This window comes from Lycium ferocissimum, unplaced genomic scaffold, assembly GCF_029784015.1.
Source record: "Lycium ferocissimum isolate CSIRO_LF1 unplaced genomic scaffold, AGI_CSIRO_Lferr_CH_V1 ctg2681, whole genome shotgun sequence".
Lineage (NCBI taxonomy): Eukaryota > Viridiplantae > Streptophyta > Magnoliopsida > Solanales > Solanaceae > Lycium > Lycium ferocissimum.
The window spans coordinates 98,289-114,768 of NW_026723178.1; the positions used below are offsets into that span (position 1 = coordinate 98,289).

Genomic DNA, 16,480 nt, shown 5'->3' on the forward strand with positions numbered 1-16,480 from the left:
GTCGTCGAAGGAGATGGAAGCTCCGGATAAATGGTCTCGGTTCGCTTTTCCCGAACGATGGAAATCTTAGTCCGTTTCATTACCGGCATCTAGGGGTGTCACTCCCCCGACTATCATGTTGATCACATGTCGGTGTTCGACCGGTTCGATCCTTCGATGAACTTCTCTTTCCTTGTAATGGCTTTTAGCTCGTTCACTCAATAAATCTCGAGGTGGCCGTTTTTCAACAACCGGCCACCTCTTCTCTCAATTGGCGGCAATCCTCGCTTTGTGACCGTGGGTTCCGTGATATTCACAAACCATGCTCGGTCCCGTTGTCCCGGACCGTCCTTAACGCTTTGGCCACCGAACATCCGAAACACGACCGACGGCCGAGACAAGATCCGAGGTACCGACGTTGAAGTTGTATTCCGAAATCCTCGAGGACCTTTATTGTCGGGCCGAACTCCCGGTTTCGCTCCCGAACGAGGGCCCCGGCTATTCGGGCCGGGCGCGTGTCCATTCTCGCTACCCCCGACCGAGGGGTGGCTCGGCCTCCCCTTGATTTTTCCGTTTTGAAATTTGATCGCTCCGGGTGCGAGTATGGCCGAAACCTTTCTTTAGCCGATTCGGATTTTGCTTCGTGACCCTTTCTCGGTTTCTCGAAGCTTCCGTTCATCTTTGACTTTACTGGAGAGAGCTCGAGCTGGTCATCCTCTACCCGAATCTTCGATTCATATCGATTGTGGACATCGGCCCATGTTACGGCCTCGTATTCTAGCAAGTTTTCCTTCAATTTGGCCGAGGCAACCGAACTTAGCATATCGAGCCCTTTCGTGAAAGCCTCGCGCGGCCCATTCTTCGGCACCGGGTAATTCCATCCGTTCCTCCGGAACCGGAGACAAACTCCCCGCAACTCATCGTCCCTTTGTGTAATCCGAAGATGTCGGCCTTACGGCCTCGCACCTTGATGGCACCGCGTGCGCCTTCACGAAGGCGTCGGCCAAAGATTTCGAACGAAGTGATCGAGTGTTCGGTAAATGGTCGTACCATGTCAACGCTCCCTTTGACAGCAGTTTCCCCAAACTTTTTCAAGCCAGCATCGATTCAATTTCGTCTTCTTCCATATCATTGCCCTTTATGGCGCAGCATACGAGGTCACGTGCTCGCGCGGGTCGGTTGTGCCGTCGTATTTCCGGATGTCGGCACCCCGAACCTTTTCGGGATCGGGGCCGGGCCGCACTTGGTGGAAAAGGCCTTTGGATGTATCTTTTCGAATTCGGCCCCTTCAAAGAAAGGCGGAGCCCCCGTATCCGATCCACCCGAGAGTTATACGTCTCAACCTTCTTCTCGGTCGAATCCACCCGTTTTGCCAAAGTCTCAAGCATTTTTAGGACCTCGGTGGAAGAACCGGCCCCGTAACCGTCGCTCTCGACCACCCGCCGTTCGTTTCTTCCGCTTTCCACTATACCCTTTGCCTTTTCCGCCCAACTTCCCCTCGTCCGCCTTGTAACCGGCAATCGCCATTCCTTGCTCCGGCAATTCGTCGTTCTTTGTTCCCGCAACATTTCGAAAATCGACGCAAATTAATGCCGTCATTCGGTGACTCCGGTTCCTTCCGCCTCGGGGTCCGAGACAATGTAACGAGTTATGAGTTCTTAGGGGATCCGTGGCCGAAGGGCGCATTCTCCCGATCCACGGTGTTTTGCCGGCCGAGCCCCTCCCTCGAGTCAACGGGGGTTCGGGTCACAGGTTCGGCAGCCCCCGTGCTCGCCGCCCTCATTTTCTCGCCACAATTTCGGTGTTGTTAACGTGACCGGATTGCCCGACGTCAGCCATAGATTCGTTTTTTGACGAGGCGAACGAGGGGTCACGGTTTAAATGAGTTTGATAAGAATCAAGACTAAGAACTATTATCCTAGCCCCACGGTGGGCGCCAAACTGTTTACCCCGAAATTGGGTAATCAATTGAATTTGTAAGTGGGTATAGGATATGTGCTTTGTTCTTGACGTATGTAAGTTAAAGGAAATAGAGATTAGGAGGCTCTCCAATGGAGCGGCCAAAGATGTAGATCTTTATGAGCACTGTATTATACGATTAGCAATAATCCTTGAAAGGAAAACGGCCTTGGCCGAGTAAATGAAAGGGAGAGCAAGTATATGAGATTCTTTTCTTACAAATGTTCTTGAAATGTAAAGGAGCCAACCCCCTCAAAGGAGGGGGGTGTCCCCTATTTATAGTGCAGCCTCCATGGGCTTCATACAATGTGAAATGAATAAAATAATAATAACAAGGACAAACTTCCGAACGGATTTGGTGGGATTTGACCGACGGCGCCGCCTCGACACACGCATGGTTGGTGGCCGACCGTGACAGACACTACCGACGCGCGCGGCTCACATGCAACCCGCTATACCGACCAACGACCACCCGGCCAACGATTATACCGCCCAACGGCCATACGGGACCGAAAGACGCCCTTGCTCGCTCTCGCATAAGCGCTCCTCCGGCCGCCCTCCGTACAAGCGCTACTCCGGTTCGGCTCGAATGTCATCGTGCGCGTTCCTCACTTCTCCCATCCGGTCATCACCGGTTTTCACCGTACACAACGTCCACATTTCTTCTCCTTTATCTAGGGCTTGGGATGGATATGCTTTGTGAAACTCACGCATCAATTAACACACTAAGAAAAGGGAGAGAAGATCGGGCAACCGATAAGGAGAAAGGGATTTTGGATTTTACTCTTTAGGAAACTAAAATGGGAAGAGAGAATATTTTAATATATTTATGGATAAGTTATTAATTATGTAAATCATGATTAGAGACTTGATTTAGTCAATTAAATCTTAGCCATTAATTTTAACCTATGTCATGTGTCCCTAATCTAAGGTAGAACTTGGGGAAAATGGAGAGAATGGAAATGGAGAGGAGCCCAATCCTAAGTTAATAGTGTCACTTAATAAAAAAAAATGGTGTCGCATAATATGAAAATAGCAGTTTTGTTTCGAAGATGCATGGACAAACTTTTCTCAAAATATAACAAATTCAATTATTGGGAAAGAGAATAATTGCTTAATAAAAACTTCTTACATACAAGATCACATATTGTACTAAATGAAATTGCAAAGATTAAAATTTCGAAATTACAGAAGTAGAAACATTTATATAATTCATCCTCTGTTTGTATGCAGAAACGAATGGAGGAAACCATTTTCGGACCGAGCTTAAAACTTATAGGGCCATCCAAAAAATTTGGTCTCAGAATTGGAAGGGCGCCGCACGAACGCTGGCCCCAACTACCACAAATTATGACGTAGGCTCGACCACTTGAGCCGACCTTAGACTGACACCCCTCCAAAGTGCAATGAAAGTCACCAGCCCAGGCCACAGGGGCGGATGCAGTCAAGGCCCGGGGTGTTCACCCGAACACCCTCGGCAAAAAATTACAGTGTATATTTAGGGTCAATTTTATATGTTCATGTACATATATTGACTTTTGAACACTCTGAACAAATGCAAAAATTGGTTCATTTGTTTTTTCGAACACCCTGATTAAAAATTTTGAATCCGCCACTGCCAGGCCATGGACCTTGTTGATCGTCCATTGACCCTGTCCAGGTAAGTATGTTATTTAGTCAGCCCACCCCAACTTTTATTCTACAGCATTGTCTGTTTGTATTGTCCGGTGTGGGGTTAACTAAAGAGAAAAATGCTTTTCTTAAACAAAATATTTTCAAAATTTAGAAAACAATGAGATTTTACAGTTATGGGATTAACGTCCAAGTTATGGGTTCGATCAAACAAAAATCCTAAGTATAAGATGTATTTTTCTGCTTAAAAAGTTATGGGCCAACTCTTTTAATAAACATATGTCTTCTTAACTTTTAATTATGTTCTTTTTGTGAAATAAAATATTATAACGTGAAGGAGAATAACAACATAATGTATTTCATGATATTTAAAAATTGTGTAACACAATCGATGCATTAGTGAATTTTATTTATACCATTAATATCAAAACTAATCCACAGTAGCCTTTTTTTTCTTACTTGGATCTTTGTTTTGAATTACGACAAGCCAACATGTTTTGTAAAATGTTTTTTGTTAAGTCAAGGGTCTATATAGGAAAAACGCCGTTTACCCCCACAAAGGTAGGGTAACGTTTGCGTGCACTCCATCCTCCCTAGACCTCACTTATAAAGTCACACGTGATATATTATTACACTTTTGATAAACCAACATGTTAACTAATCGACCGGTTTATCCTAATGTTTAAGCAAGCGTCTGTTCGAAATTCCACTATTAGATGGTACAATCTCAAACTTTGTAGGCCGAATTTTTGTACAACTCGAAGAAAACTTAAGACAAAAAAAATTATCATCCAGATTGGAGATGCACTAATTTAACTAATCTGGATTAACGCCTAGGAGGTCTACTCAGAATAATAGGCCCCGTTTGTCCATAGATATCAAAAAAAAAAAAATCACTAATTCAAATGTGTTGATGTCCCTTTTTATTGCTTGGGGGCCTGCATCTCGCGATGCAGGTAACGACATACAGGTTGACGATCCAGCTACTTAGAAGTGTTCGTATCAGCTACTGTGGTGAGCCCCAGTTTCCTTCGGGGCGATATCAGTCATGCAGTTCTTACAGCTTTCTAGACAGTTACCTTTTTGTATTCATTAGAGGCTTCATAGACACAGTTCAGACAGTTAGACATTTGTTATGTTAGTCTTGTTGTGATTATACTCGGTTGTTCGATTGTTTTGGTTTAGCCATGTTGGCTACTTTAAGATATTTTCGATTGTCTAAGTATTTCCGCATTATGATATTTCAGTCAGACTTTTAGTTAATCAGCATTTGTTAGTTTTATTTTATAAGTTAGTTATGTTTTGGTATCACATGTTGATTCAGCCAGCCAATTGGTTCGCTCGGTCACATGCAGTCAGGCACCGGGTGCCGTGTTACGTCCAGGCCCAGGTTCGGGGCGTGACAGTTTCAGAATGGTATATGTTCGTCCATATCAGTCCAAATCATTATTTTTCATTCCTTCAAGCCCTGGAACGACCTCCTACCCTCTCCCATCATCAAGAACACCAAGGTAAGCCTATTCTAATCATTCCAAGTCAATTCTAACATATATCCTTGTAATCTAAACAAGAAATCATCATTCCTAACCTAGGGTTTTCAAGGAAACCCATCTCAAGGTTCAAGATTCAAGATTTTGGAAATCTTCTTCAAAGTTCAAGTCTTTAATTCAAGTTTTGGAGCGATTAAGGTATGTAGGGTTGCTATCTACGTGTGGGAACATCATTGTTCTTCCCCACGCTTCTTCTTCCATAAAGTATGAAGCTTCACGAAAACTAGGGATTTTAACCATGTTCATGATAACTCTAGGTCCATGTCCCATGTTATATTATGTATTAAATTATTACAAATTCTTCAATGTGTTCTTGATACATCATCATGATTATTGAGAAACTGTCCGTAATCCATGAAAACCCATACATTGCATTCCATGGGTTCTTACATGCATGTTTATGAACTATGATGATATTTTCAAGAAAAGCTATATATATGTTTTATAAGTTCATGCAAGAATAATACGAATGATTTCCATGTATATGCAAATTATGATTCATGAAAAGCCATAGGCAGCAAGTGCCACTTATTTTCCATATTCATGTTTTTGGGAGTTACATTAATTACCGAGAAGGCTTTAAACAGCCTGAAACTACGTAGCCGTAGGATGAGGATCGCTCCACCCTTGCTTAGGACGATCTCTCATAATTACTGGATCCTTTCATAATATTATTAAATCTCATGTCCCTGGCAAGGTATGAGTGTTCTGCTGGTAGAACGTAAGTACCAGACCATGTTGTCGGTTATATTCTTGGTCTCCCTACTCACGATATTTTACACATGTTATATATGTATAGGCACTCATGTTCATGATCATGTTTCAGTTCAGTCTCTATTATGTTATTTCCATGACCCATGTTATTTCATTCAGTTGCTTTAGATATGAGTACATTCAACGTGCCGACGTCCCCTTTTATTACCCGGAGGCCTGCATTTCACGATGCAGGTACGAATTTACAGGACGCCAATCTGCTCAGTAGGATTCGCTCATATCAGTTTATTGGTGAGCCCTATCTCATTCGGGATTTTAGTCAGTTATCTTTATTTTATTAGTTATGCATTTAAAGGTATGTTGGGGGTCTTGTCCCAGCAAGTACGTTTTCCAGTCTAGACTCATGATTAAAGGTTTCATAAACTAGTCAGTTTAGTTATGTTAGACATGCAAGGTGTTTAGCCATCTTTGGCTCAACTCATGTTATTTTCGCATTCATGTTTTAAACCAGTATTTTATAAATGTTATGGTTCTCATGTTTTATGAAAGCTCATCACATTTATGCTATATTTCCGCTCATGTATGCTTCATGATGAGTCAGCAAGCCATGTGGTTCGCTCGGTCACATGCAGTATGGCACCGAGTGCCGTGTTTCGCTCAAGCCATGATTCGGGGCGTGACAAAAACCCACTTTTTGGTTAATTTTGATTAACAAGCCATGTGTTTGTTTTTTATTCATTACTTTTTCCATGTCACAGCATATGAATTGCACGCCTTTGTTTCTGTTTAACTTGTTAATCACTAGGTGTTTAATTGGTACACTTTGAATATAATTGAAGTGTCTAATAGGAACAAGCCTTAGTTGAGGTGCCAAAATGAAATTTTGTGACAACTTTAAGAGGTTGCTTATGCATTTGGCCTTTTCTCAAGTATTGGGACAAGAAATAACAACAATTTAATGATGAATACGTATAATATTGTATGCATTATCTTTTTTCTCACTCGCGGGTTCATGGTTCATCTTTGATTTTTATCTAAGGAAATGAACCAGCATTATTTGAACTCCAGAAAAAAGGTAGTGATAGAGCAAGTTTATTATTTTGGTGAACATATATGATAATGGAGTTCAACATAATTTATGTCTTAAAATCACATAAATAAATTTACAAAACTCAATTAGTTTATCTTATCTAAGTAATTTGTTTTTATTTTTTGTTTAAGGGTTAGAAAGAATGTAGGTTCATTTCTCTCTAATTACAAGCTCTAATCAATTGGCTTAAAGATACTTCTCTTCTATATATGGAATATAGTTTTTTTTTTTTTCTGCTTTTCTATGTCAAGAAATATATGGTAAACATATTGACTAACTATAAGGAAATCTAATAAGGTATACATATAACGTAAACTGATATTTAGCTAAGCGGTGAATTATTAAAAATTACATGACAAGTTTTGGACGATGTTAATGAACACTAAAATAACATGAGTGTAGTTAATTTTTGAATTGATTTTTTTTTAATATCTGGTATTTAATTTGAAATATAAACTTTCTAAATTGTATGTAGTTTGTATTTTTCTTTAAATCAAAGATAAAAACGATTATTTTTACTATAAAGAGGAATTAAGTTAGGAGTAATTGGAAAGCCTTAACTATTAGTATAGATTCTTTTAAGAGAATATGAATATGGATTGGAACAGGTAAAAATTAAATTCGATGGTTGTGAAGTAAAGTAGCTATAAAAGTTAGATTTCAAACTTCTCTTTCCATCCTAATTTTTTTTTTTTTTTTAAAGAATCACTTTAACAACCTTTATTTATCCTTTACATGCAAGAGGAATATTACTTGCCAGAAAAATAAAGGATGAGTATTAAAACTTGACTAGATAAAATAGTGGTCTCCACAAAAATATCAGTCTAAATATTGAAGGAAATACAGACATATTGTAAATAGATTTGAGTAATAATTTACGATTAATTCCATTTGACATTGACCGCGCGATACTAGTTACATTTAAAACATTCGACGCCCGAAAAGTAACAATTTCACATAAAATGGGATGAAAGGAATATGTATTTATATAGGTTTTTCATAAAAGGAAAAGAGGAAAATCTAAAATTAAATTGCTTTCAAATAGAATAATATCATTCTTTTAAAATTGACTAATAAGTTAATGGATTGGGCTCTCCTCTCTATTTTCCTTCTGTCCATTTTCCCCAAGTTCTACTTTAGATTAGGGACACATGACATGGGTTATAATTAATGGCTAAGATTTAATTGACCAAAACAAGTCTCTAACCATGGTTTATATAATTAATAACTTATCCATAAATATATTAAAATATTCTCTCTCTTCCTATTTTAGTTTCCCACTTATTCTTTTTTCCGGTGCAGAATTAGACTCATTATTCAATTGATGATATACTAATTCTGTGATATTACACATTCACAGAATATATTCCATTACTAATTCACAGGATATCACCATTATTCTACCATAACAGGCTACGGGTGTACCGTTAGAAAACCCAATCACTGAATTGCCTCTCAATCCAAAATTAATAAGTATCTGCTTTGTGAAATTTTCTTTATCAATTCCACTTTATTCAGATTCATTATACTAAGATAAGAGGATTATAGAATTTATCATCATTAGACATTTTTATCTTTGGTCGTCAACGTCCACATTTCTTCTCCTTTATCTAGGGCTTGGGATGGATATGCTTTGTGAAACTCACGCATCAATTAACACACTAAGAAAAGGGAGAGAAGATCGGGCAAACTGATAAGGAGAAAGGGGATTTTGGATTTTACTGCTAGGAAACTAAAATGGGAAGAGAGAATATTTTAATATATTTATGGATAAGTTATTAATTATGTAAATCATGGTTAGAGACTTGTTTTAGTCAATTAAATCTTAGCCATTAATTTTAACCTATGCCATGTGTCCCTAATCTAAGGTAGAACTTGGGGAAAATGGAGAGAATGGAAATGGAGAGGAGCCCAATCCTAAGTTAATAGTGTCACTTAATACAAAAAAATGGTGTCGCATAATATGAAAATAGCAGTTTTGTTTCGAAGATGCATGGACAAATTTTTCTCAAAATATAACAAATTCAATTATTGGGAAAGAGAATAATTGCTTAATAAAAAACTTCTTACATACAAGATCACATATTGTACTAAATGAAATTGCAAAGATTAAAATTTCGAAATTACAGAAGTAGAAACATTTATGCAATTCATCCTCCGTTTGTATGCAGAAACGAATGGAGGAAACCATTTTCGGACCGAGCTTAAAACTTATATGGCCATCCAAAAAATTTGGTCTCAGAATTGGAAGGGGGCTGCACGAACGCTGGCCCCCACTACCACAAATTATGACGTAGGCTCGACCACTTGAGCCGACCTTAGACTGACACCCCTCCAAAGTGCAATGAAAGTCACCAGCCCAGGCCATGGACCTTGTTGATCGTCCATTGACCCTGTCCAGGTAAGTATGTTATTTAGTCAGCCCACCCCAACTTTTATTCTACAGCATTGTCTGTTTGTATTGTCCGGTGTGGGATTAACTAAAGAGAAAACAGTTTTCTTAAACAAAATATTTTCAAAATTTAGAAAACAATGAGATTTTACAGTTATGGGATTAACGTCCAAGTTATGGGTTCGATCAAACAAAAATCCTAAGTATAAGATGTATTTTTCTGCTTAAAAAGCAAGCGTCTGTTCGAAATTCCACTATTAGATGGTACAATCTCAAACTTTGCAGGCCGAATTTTTGTACAACTCGAAGAAAACTTAAGACAAAAAAAATTATCATCCGTATTGAGATGCACTAATTTAACTAATCTGGATTAACGCCTAGGAGGTCTACTCGGAATAATAGGCCCCGTTTGTCCATAGATATCAAAAAAAAAAAAAATCACTTTTTTTTGGAATTTTGGAGTTGGAGTTGTGTTTGGCCATAATTTTTGAAATTGTAGTTTTTGGTGAAATATAGTTGTAAAAAAGTGAAATTTTTTTGAAAAACAAGTTTTTTGAGTTTTTGGTATTCCGGAATACAACTTCAAATTGTATTCGAAATTCTCATGGCCAAACGCTAATCCCGGAAAAAAAGTGAAAAAAATTTCGAGGAATAAAGTGAATAATTTTTATGGCCAAACGGGGCTTAGAATAAGTATAATATTCGAAAGTAACCATACTTTTGTGGCACTAAAGTTTAGATCGCACCAATTCCATAGTTATGCATTTCTTGAACCTTTCTTGAACCTTTCAAGATTATTCCTTCAGCGTGCCCCTATAAAAGAAGGTAAATTCATCCTCAGTATTATAAAGCATATCGTCTGTCTGATTTTTCTTCATTCTTTTGGCCTTAGTCAGTAAGCCTGGACGGCGCAGAAGTGGTTGAAACCCATATTGCATCCACCTCCTAATAGTAGTTCAACTATTTCTAGTTCCGAAGGAATTGAATTTGTCCGATGGATGATGTTATTTCCCAAATCCAATACTCGACGAGAATATAAACATACAGCGGTCTGTCAGTCGATTACGCAAGAGACTTCTATTCTGCTGAATCAAAAGCCCACCAAGGTTACATTCCATGGTACAATGGAAGGACTATATATGTAATATGCAAAAATAGATTGATCATTATATGTAATTTTTTTTTTTTTTTTTTTTTTTTTTTGTTTTAGGTATCTCAAAATAAAGACAGAACTTTAATTTCAACCAAAAAAAAAAAAAAAAAAAAAAAAAAAAAGAGAAGTTTAATTGGAACAATAATCAGCCCTTACCCCCTGTTTGGATGGTGGTTTCCCGTGGTTCATTAATGTATGGTTTTCTATGAAACCATGTTTGTTTCCATTGTTTTTAAAATTATGTGGTATGATATTGTAAACTCGTGGTTCATTTCATGGTTATATAACCATGAAAAGTCCCAATTTTTGTAACCACGGATTTGGTGATTTTTACGTGGTTACGTATTTCATTTCTCCATTATACCCCACCCTCCACCATCCACCCCACCCTACCACTCACCCCCGCCCCACCCGACCACTCGCCCCACCCCACCCCCATCACTCACCCCCACCCCCAACTACCCCACTCCTCTGCCACCCATCCCCACCACCCCAAACCACCACCCACTATCCCTCACCACCGCCCAACCCCACCCCACAACAATTCACCCCACCCTCATCCCACAACCACCCACCTCACACCACCCACCCCTCCACCAACCCCACCCACTGCCTACTTAGTTGTTAAAGTTCTTATTTTATTCTTTACCTGAGTTTTATTAATATATATAAATTAATTTCTAATTAAGAGTTAAGGGTATTTTAGTAAACTTACAAGTTATTATACAGTACCATACAGTCAAACCAAACAATACAAATGTTATTAAACCACAACAAACGATACAGTCTATCCAAATATTATGTTCATTAATACAGTACAATACAATACAATACAATACAACACCATACTATACTACACTTGTACATGAATGAACCACGGGAATTAGTACCTAAAACAAAATTGACAAATTACAAAAGCCTTGGAAAAACATCTACTGGGTGAAACAGAAGGTGCATAATCAGCCAAGGTGACAATTAACCGGCATCTTCATGGTAGTTATGCCCCTTTCCATACAAGTGCGCATTCCATGATGTAAATCCTCATCACAAGTTATTAGAATCAATTCTTTTTCTTCATCTTCATAGGTGATCCGAAAACTTCCAGTTTGTATCCCAAATCTCTTCTCAACTTCGAATTCCAAATCACTTTTCCCCGACGAAAGACTGAGCGGGAATTTAACATTCTCACCATTGTAAGATGCTTTTATGCTCATACGTTGACTTACGCTTGCAGGTTGCTGCACTTGTCGTTTATGTGACCACCTGCCTATGCCATTGGCTCTACAGATTCGCTTAAATGTACTTCGACTCACTGCAAACAACAAAATGAGTAAATTTCTCAAATGGTCACTCAACAGAAACTTGACTTGGATTGATTTCAAAGAGTTAAAAAAAAAAAAAAAAAAAAAAAATAAAAAAAAAATTGTGATCCAAATCTAGACCCATCCGTTCCTATACCAAATAAAATAGGTCAAGTACAACCAGGAAAAAAAAAACTTATTTTAAAATACAGATTCTTCAATAAACTTGTCACAAATATAATAAAATAGAACATAGGTGGCAATGCTAATATTGTAAAGATGCATTAATCAGTTCTTCCACATTTCTTACACTACGTGTACCACACTTTATAACTGCTCATCCCGAATGTTATATGGTTAACTTTAAAGAATACCAAAGCTTTAACTAATTTGACCAATGTATTCATTACTGGCAAAATAGAGAGAAAAAGATTTTACCTACAAAGTAAAGAGACATTTTTAACTACAATATATTGACATTGTACGAAATTATGATGCCTTTAACTTGTCTACAAGATAGGCATTCTTACAGTACGTGTACAACCCTTTGTAACTGCTCATTGCAGATGTTATATGGTAACCCGAAAGAATACAAAAGCTTTAACTAATTTGACCAGTGAATTCATTACTGGCAAAATAGAGAAAAAAAGATTGATACCTACAATGTAAAGAGACATTTTTAACTATAGTATGTTGACACTGTACGAAAATATGATGCCTCTAATTTGTCTACATGATAGGCGTTTTGGCAATTTGGCTTGGCAACAGAAATACCAATGTGAATGGAGACACTCCAAGCCAGTAACACAAGTTCTTCAGCAACATAGAGAAGAATTTGTATCTTTAAAATAAAGAAAGGTCTATTTGAGTAGAAATTTTTAACTTCATGGGGGCCATCCAAGTAAACTTTCGAGTGCCTTTTCTGGTTAGAGCTACTTTGTAAAAAACAAGATATAAATTGAGTGACTTTATTGATACAAAGTGATTTCACGACACGATTTCATTAAGTTGAGCGTACCATTTGAGAAATTTACTCAAGAACAAAATGAGTAGGTTAATTTGTTGCTAAATTTTTCATTCTAAACAATGACGTCTAAAGTTCAATTTTAAATTTGATAACTAAAATAACTGAGGTGAATATTAATTAAAGTGATCATATGCTTACCCCTAAACTTTGTGCAGCATCCTCAACCTTCTTTCCAGATTGTTGTTGTAAATCCGTAAGAGTAATTCCGGCTTTTCTTTCTGTCCTCTTGGTCTTGGCTACCCGTGAACAGCTGTGATCTACTGTCGTAGTTTCCTTGACATGCATTTGTTTGTTCAAATCAATTACTTCAATATTCACTCTTTCTTCATCTGCACGAAGATTGCCATGATCCATGTGTTCAATTTCTTCTGAATTGTTGGATAAAACCAAAGTATTCAAATCAATTACTCCTGCGTATTCTCCCACTCTTTCATCATTTTCTCTTCTGCTCTCCTCTACATGAGGAGTATTCAATTGATCGGCGAGCCATCCATCTTCCATCGGTTCAATTTCTGAATGAGGATTAATATTCATATCCACACTATTGAAATCAATGAAGTAACTTTCCACTAGTGCATCATCTTCCTCTACTAAATATAGGAGCGACGAAGTTCCTTCTTTTCTGCTTTCTGAATGAAGATTATTGTGTTCAAGGTTATCCCTTTCATTTCCCAGTGATTCAATCTCTTGCAAGTGATCAGATGAAGGGAAAGGGCCAATACCAATACTAAGTAGTATTTGATTATCTGGGAAAAAATCGTCCATTTCGTTGGGAACAAATTCTTCATAATTAGGATCATCGCTAATAACATTCGTTAACCGGTTTTGAACTGAATCAACGTATGGATCGGTGTTACTGGACACGGTGGGTTGGGAGCCACCTCCTGCATCCCGTGCCGGAACCAAACTACTTTCTTGAGCTGTGCTTAGGGTAAACGCCATTGTTAAAGGGAAAATTGCCTTCTCCTTCCCTACTGCCCTCTCATAACTTTTCTTACTACTGTATATTATTATATGTGTTGAATTTTCCGGTTGACATACCAGGTCTTAATTAATTATTATATATATTCCTTCTTGGGATAATTTTAGCCATTTGTTACCATGCAACTTGGAGAGGTCAAAAAAGGGATTTCGTAAGACCGGAACCATAAGGCAAAAAAAGTCCAAATGGACCTAAATAGTGGTCAAAAAGGGAAAAGAAATTGTGTCCAAATTCCAATAACACAGTAACTATATGCGCTATTCTTCACTTGCATACCGCATTTTTTACATGCACTGTGTAATTTTTCGGGCTCTCTCTCAGGTCCTTTCCGAGATGAACATTTCTTGGTGTGAAAGGGAATTAGCACAGAAAACGCAAAGTAGTCATTTATTTCAATTACAAAAGATAAACAAATACATAACATATGGTTGGAACAATTTTGAAAATCAGAAAAGTGGAGTATTTATTTTTTTCTTCTAATAGTTATGTTACCGAATTTTTTACTTCTTTTGCCTTTCTAACATTTGAACTCAAAAATTAGAATTTCTATATTAACATTTTTGGTTCGCTAAAAATTAATGCACGGATTTTCTTTTTGAAATAGCGTTAGTGTATAAATCTGATAGTTTATTTTTCTAAAAAACTTTGTGAAAAATTTAAATGTATCCAAACCATTAATACTCTAAGCAGCCAAGTGGCTTTTATCCATGATACCATTGAGATTTACTGGACCAGTAAGTACTGGACGGGAGAAATGATTTTTAGGCCTTTACAAACTTTTTTTAGTTTTATGACCATTTTACGAGAGATCTTCATTTTTTACACATAAGCGATCTGAAAAAAACACATAAGAGATTTGAAAAAGTCATTTTCTTCTATTAAAATTGTAAGAGGGCAAGAGATTTCATTTCCTTGTACTGAACTGGATCCTTTCCAGTTTTTTACAAGGAGAAACAACGTTGTCACACCGATTCATTTGAACGTGGAGCATAAATTTATATATAAAAATCTTCTAAAATAGCAACAATATAATTCGTGTAGCAGGTTAGCACCTCCCCATTTTTTGATTTCTTTAAAGATTGAACTCATTAAATTTAAATCATGAATCTTTCTGTGCATTTTAAAGAAGGAAAAAGAGATGAACAAATCATTAAAACTACGTCGTATTTTTTTTATTTTTAAAAACACAATTCAAATCATCTTAATTAAGCATAATGCAAATATATTACTATAAATCATTTAAACAAATCCTCATTTTTTTTAGATGTTTGCATAAAAACTCATTGAATTTATGATAAATAAATTCTTTGTTGGAATAAAGCATGACGAAGATTTAGGCCTAATGGTTTTGTTTTATGGTCACAGAAAGAGGTCAAGAGTTCACCTTTTGACCTCTACCTTTTACAAAATTGAGGTCTATACTTATTATGATAAATGCATGAGTTTTAAAGTGAAATGCTGATTGTTTTGCATCGATCAATATTGACAATTATTAGTCGTACAAAATTTCATTAAGCAATTTTATCTATTGGGTTAAGGACAAGATATATATACATGTGGTCTATATAATAAATTTAGAGGAAAAAAAATGTTAGAAAGTAGAATAAAAAACATAGTGATATAATTTTCTCTGTTCTTTCCCACCCTTCCTAAGTACATTCCATGTTGAATAAAATCGTAACCACATTTCTATTTCAGTATAATCGTGAAAGGATACAAATTTGAATTGGAATGTGCATAGTAAAGAATTTAAGGGGAGAAGAATAACTACTACTCGTAAGTACATATTAAGATTCGGAATGTCGACATGGAATTCAATGGAGTTTAAAATTAGTTTTTAGTTCCATAGACGTTAGCCTTGCATTTTGCATCTTACTTATCATCACTTCCTACTCAAATTTGGATTTTTTTTTCACTGACATAAAGTTGTTAAGAGGATGAATTTGGAGTTGAAGAAGCCTCTATTTTCCGAGATTCATTTTTGAAAGGGTACTTGGTCCCAAACGCACACGCAAGTATACGCGGTCATACAAGTAATATAGGATGTTTAAGTCCAGATATCGTACCCACAGAGACTTAAATTTTATATTGCTTAACCAATTCAAACTCTGTTATAACTATTCCTGAAAGTGACAATCAAAGTGTTTGTTGTGACTAAACTAAAACTGAAAGTAAACAATTGAGTATGAGTGTTTTTGTGATTGAGAAGCTTGTAGCGAAGACTGTAAGATTTATCAGATAAGAGAAAGTTCCAGAGTCATGGCTTTCGACAATCCAGTTGATCTTTTGACAATTCTACCTATCTTATTTCCTGGGTTACTAGTTGACGGGTTAATTGTAACTTTATGATATTCTCTCGAACCATGCACAAGCCTGCATATGCTACTATAACGCCTATATCTCTATGGTCGTCAGAGGTAACAAGAATGCATTTGTTTTTCCGTATTCAACTAAGTTGGGCTAAATGGTACATCTCTATCCTCAGTAGCAAAACGATAATATCGAACAAACTCTATTTATTCTTATTACGTACGTGAATTCCCTCTCTCAAATCAAGTCCAATTCACGCACCACAGATAGTGTCTAACTATTGGCCAAATAATCAAACAATTAAGCACAAGAATAAATAAGCAACCCAAAATATGAAAATTTAATCGATACAAACAATAATCAAACGCCAACTTTCATATCTTTCGCCACA

General features: G+C 37.1%; 1 non-coding gene and 1 pseudogene across 1 annotated transcript; both read right to left on the minus strand.

The window, feature by feature from the left end:
• Positions 1 to 3,247: 3,247 nt before the first annotated feature.
• On the minus strand, positions 3,248 to 3,426 carry LOC132043663 (U1 spliceosomal RNA; annotated as a pseudogene).
• A 5,746-nt stretch (positions 3,427 to 9,172) lies between these two features.
• On the minus strand, positions 9,173 to 9,333 carry LOC132043660 (U1 spliceosomal RNA). The gene has a single exon (XR_009411888.1). It is a non-coding gene; the product is annotated as a U1 spliceosomal RNA (small nuclear RNA).
• Between the last annotated feature and the right edge of the window lie 7,147 nt (positions 9,334 to 16,480).